Source organism: Triticum aestivum, chromosome 6B (assembly GCF_018294505.1).
Source record: "Triticum aestivum cultivar Chinese Spring chromosome 6B, IWGSC CS RefSeq v2.1, whole genome shotgun sequence".
In the NCBI taxonomy this organism is placed as follows: domain Eukaryota; kingdom Viridiplantae; phylum Streptophyta; class Magnoliopsida; order Poales; family Poaceae; genus Triticum; species Triticum aestivum.
Window position 1 is genome coordinate 193,327,337 of NC_057810.1, and position 5,576 is coordinate 193,332,912.

The window sequence follows — 5,576 nt, forward strand, 5'->3', positions numbered from 1 at the left end:
CCGTTTACACGGAGTGACAAATCCCAGTCTCGATTCGTGCCAACCCAATAGACACTTTCGGAGATACCTGTAATGCACCTTTATAGCCACCCAGTTACGTTGTGACGTTTGATACACCCAAAGCATTCCTACGGTATCCGGGAGTTGCACAATCTCATGGTCTAAGGAAAAGATACTTGACATTAGAAAAGCTTCAGCATACGAACTACACGATCTTTGTGCTAGGCTTAGGATTGGGTCTTGTCCATCACATCATTCTCCTAATGATGTGATCCTGTTATCAACGACATCCAATGTCCATAGCCAGGAAACCATGACTATCTGTTGATCACAACGAGCTAGTCAACTAGAGGCTCACTAGGGACATATTGTGGTCTATATATTCACACGTGTATTACGATTTCCGGATAATACAGTTATAGCATGAATAAAAGACTATTATCATGAACAAAGGAATATAATAATAACACTTTTATTATTGCCTCTAGGGCATATTTCCAACAGTCTCCCACTTGCACTAGAGTCAATAATCTAGTTCACATCACCATGTGATTAACACTGACAGGTCACCTCGCCATGTGATCGACATCCAAAGAGTTTACTAGTGTCATTAAACTAGTTCACATCATCATGTGATTAAGACTCAATGAGTTCTGGGGTTTGATCATGTTTTGCTTGTGAGAGAGGTTTTAGTCAATGGATCTGTAACATTCAGATCCGTATGTACTTCGCAAATTTCTAGGTCATATTGTAAATGCTGCTTCCACGCTCCACTTGGAGCTATTCCAAATGGTTGCTCCACTATACGTATCCGGTTTGCTACTCAGAGTCATTCGGATAGGTGTTAAAGCTTGCATCAACGTAACCCTTTACGCCAAACTCTTTATCACCTCCATAATCGAGAAACATATCCTTATTCCTCTAAGGATAACTTTGACCGCTATCTGATGATCCACTCCTTGATCACCTTTGTACTCTCTTGCCAGACATGTGGCAAGGCACACATCAGGTGCGGTACTTAGCATAACATACTGTAGAGCCTACGTCTAAAGCATAGGGGACGACCTTCGTCCTTTCTCTCTTTTCTGCCGAGGTCGAGCTTTAAGTATTAACTTCGTACCTTACAACTCAGGCAAGAACTTCTTCTTTGACTGATCCATCTTGAACACCTTCAAGATCATGTCAAGGTATGTGCTCATTTGAAGGTATTATTAAGCATTTTGATCTATCCTTATAGATCTTGATGCTCAATGTTCAAGTAGCTTAATCCAGGTTTTCTATTGAAAAACACCTTTCAAATAACCCTATATGCTTTCTAGAAAATCATTTCTGATCATCAACATGTCAACAACATATACTCATCAGAAATTCTATAGTGCTCCCACTCACTTCTTTGGAAATACAAGTTTCTCATAAACTTTGTACAAACCCAAAATCTTTGATCATCTCATCAAAGTGTACATTCCAACTCCGAGATGCTTATTCCAGTCCTTAGAAGGATCGCTGGAGCTAGCATACCTTTTAGCATCCTTAGGATCGACAAAAACCTTTTTGATTGTATCACATACAACCTTTCCTTACGAGAACTGGTAAGGAAACTCGTCTTGACATCCATCTACCAGATTTCATAAATGCAGCTAATGCTAACATGATTCTGACGGACTTAAGCATCGCTACGGATGAGAAAATCTCATCGTAGTCAACTCCTTGAACTTGTGAAAAACTCTTCGCCACAAGTCGAGCTTCATAGACGGTGACATTACCGTCCACGTCCGTCTTCTTCTTAAAGATCCATTTATCTCAATGGCTTGCCGATCATCGGGCAAGTCCACCAAAGTCCATGCTTTGTTCTGATACATGGATCCTATCTCGGATTTCATGGCTTCTAAACATTTGTCGAAATATGGGCCCACCATCGCTTCTCCATAGCTCGTAGGTTCATTGTTGTCTAGCAACATGAGCTTCAAGACAGGATTACTGTACCACTCTGAAGTAGTACGTATCCTTGTCACCCTACGAGGTACGGCAGTGACTTGATCCGAAACTTCATGATCACTATCATAAGCTTCTACTTCAATTGGTGTAGGTGCCACATGAACAACTTCCTGTGCCCTGATCCACACTGGTTGAAATGATGGTTCAATAACCATATCAAGTCTCCACCATCCTCCCACTCAAATCTTTCGAGAGAAACCTTTCCTTGAGAAAGGACCTGATTCAAGAAACAATCCATATTGATTTCAGATCTGAATTAGGAGGTATACCCAACTGTTTTGGGTGTCCTATGAAGATGCATTTTATCCGCTTTGGGTTCGAGCTTATCAATCCTGAAACTTTTTCACATAAGCGTTGCAGCCCCAAACTTTTAAGAATTGACAACTTAGGTTTCTCTAAACCATAATTCATACGGTGTCATCTCAACGGAATTACGTGGTGCCCTATTTAAAGTGAATGTGGTTGTCTCTAATGCCTAACCCATGAACAATAGTGGTAATTTGATAAGAGACATCATGGTACGCACCATATCCAATAGGGTGCAACTATGATGTTCGGACACACCATCACACTATGGTGTTCCAGGCGGTATTAATTGCGAAACAATTTCCACAATGTCTTAATTGTGTGCCAAAACTCGTAACTCAGATATTCATCTCTATGATCATATCATAGACATTTAATCCTCTTGTCACAATGATCTTCTACTTCACTCTGAAATTACTTGAACCATTCAATAATTCAGACTTGTGTTTCATCAAGTAAATATTCTCAACATCTACTCGAATCATCTGTGAAGTAAGAACATAACGATATTCACTGCATGCCTCAGCACTCATTGGACTGCACACATCAAAATGTGTTACTTCCAACAAGTTGCTATCTTGTTCCATCTTACTGAAACTGAGGCTTTTCAGTCATCTTGCCCATGTGGTATGATTTGCATATCTCAAGTGATTCAAAATCAAGTGAGTCCAAACGATCCATCTGCATGGAGTTTCTTCATGCGTATACACCAATAGACATGGTTCGCATGTCTCAAACTTTTCAAAAATGAGTGAGTCCAAAGATCCATCAACATGGAGCTTCTTCATGCGTTTTATACCATTATGACTTACATGGCAGTACCACAAGTAAGTGGTACTATCATTACTATCTTATATCTTTTGGCATGAACATGTGTATCACTACGATCGAGATTTCAATGAACCATTTATTTTAGGTGCAAGACCATTGAAGGTATTATTCAAATAAATGGAGTAACCATTATTCTCTTTAAATGAATAACCGTATTGCGATAGTCATAATCCAATCATGTCTATGCTCAACGCAAACACCAAATAACAATTATTCAGGTTTTAACATCAATCTCGATGGTAGAGGGAGCGTGCGATGCTTGATCATATCAACATTGGAAACACTTCCAACACATATCGTCAGCTCACCTTTAGCTAGTCTCCGTTTATTCCGTAGCTTTTATTTCGAGTTACTAACACTTAGCAACCGAACCGGTATCTAATACCCTGGTGCTACTAGGAGTACTAGTAAAGTACACATTAACATAATGTATATCCAATATACTTCTATCGACCTTGCCAGCCTTCTAATCTACCAAGTATCTAGGGTAATTCTGCTCCAGCGGCTGTTCCCCTTATTACAGAAGCACTTAGTCTCGGGTTTGGGTTCAACCTTGGGTTTCTTCACTAGAGCAACAGCTGATTTGCCGTTTCATGAAGTATCCCTTCTTGCCCTTGCCCTTCTTGAAACTAGTGGTTTCACCAACCATCAACAATTGATGCTCCTTCTTGATTTGTACTTTTGCGGTGTCAAACATTGCAAATATTTCAAGGATCATCATATCTATCCCTGATATGTTATAGTTCATCACGAAGCTCTAGCAGCTTGGTGGCAATGACTTTGGAGAAACATCACTATCAAGTGATTGTTGCACTCAAACAATCTGAGCACAAGCTCAACGATTGAGCTTTTCTCCCTTAGTTTGCAGGCTAAGAAAATCGTCGGAGGTCTCATACCTCTTGACGTGGGCACGAGCCTGAAATCCCAATTTCAGCCCTCGAAACATCTCATATGTTCCGCGACGTTTCGAAAACGTCTTTGGTGCCTCTACTTAAACCATTTAACTGAACTATCACGTAGTTATCAAAACGTGTATGTCCGATGTTCACAACATCCACAAACGACGTTTGGGGTTCAACACACTGAGCGGTGCATTAAGGACATAAGCTTTCTACTGATCGCATAATCGCTACTATCAACTTTCAACTATATTTTCTCTAGGAACATATCTAAACATTAGAACTATAGCGCGAGCTACGACATAATTTGCAAAAAACTTTTGACTATGTTCAGGATAATTAAGTTCATCTTATGAACTCCCACTCAGATAGACATCCCTCTGGTCATCTAAGTGATTACATGATCCGAGTCAACTAGGCCGTGTCCAATCATCACGTGAGACGGACTAGTCATCATCGGTGAACATCTTCATGTTGATCATATCTACTATACGACTCATGCTCGACCTTTCGGTCTCCGTGTTCCGAGGCCATGTCTGTACATGCTAGGCTCGTCAAGTTAACCCTAAGTGTTTTCGCTGTGTAAAACTGTCTTACACCCGTTGTATGTGAACGTAAGGATCTATCACACCCGATCATCACGTGGTGCTTCGAAACGATGAACTGTAGCAATGGTGCACAGTTAGGGGAGAACACTTCTTGAAATTGTAAGGGATCATCTTATTTACTACCATCGTCCTAAGTAAACAAGATGCATAAACATGATGAACATCACATGCAATCAAATAGTGACATGATATGGCCAATATCATTTTGCTCCTTTTGATCTCCATCTTCGGGGCTCCATGATCATCATCGTCACCGGCATGACACCATGATCTCCATCATCATGATCTCCATCATCGTGTCTTCATGAAGTTGTCTCGCCAACTATTACTTCTACTACTATGGCTACCGTTTAGCAATAAAGTAAAGTAATTACATGGTGTTGTTCAATGACACGCAGGTCATACAATAAATAAAGACAACTCCTATGGCTCCTGCCGGTTGTCATACTCATCGACATGCAAGTCGTGATTCCTATTACAAGAACATGATCAATCTCATACATCACATATCATTCATCACATTCTTCTTGGCCATATCACATCGCAAAGCATACCCTGCAAAAACAAGTTAGACGTCCTCTAATTGTTGTTTGCATGTTTTACGTGGCTGCTATGGGTTCTAGCAAGAACGTTTCTTACCTACGCAAAACCACAACGTGATATGCCAATTGCTATTTACCCTTCATAAGGACCCTTTTCATCGAATCCGTTCCGACTAAAGTGGGAGAGACTGGCACCCGCTAGCCACCTTATGCACCAAGTGCATGTCAGTCGGTGGAACCTGTCTCACGTAAGAGTACGTGTAAGGTCGGTCCGGGCCGCTTCATCCCACAATACCGTCGAAACAAGATTGGACTAGTAACGGTAAGCATATTGTACAAAATCAACGCCCACAACTACTTTGTGTTCTACTCGTGCAAAGAATCTACGCAATAGA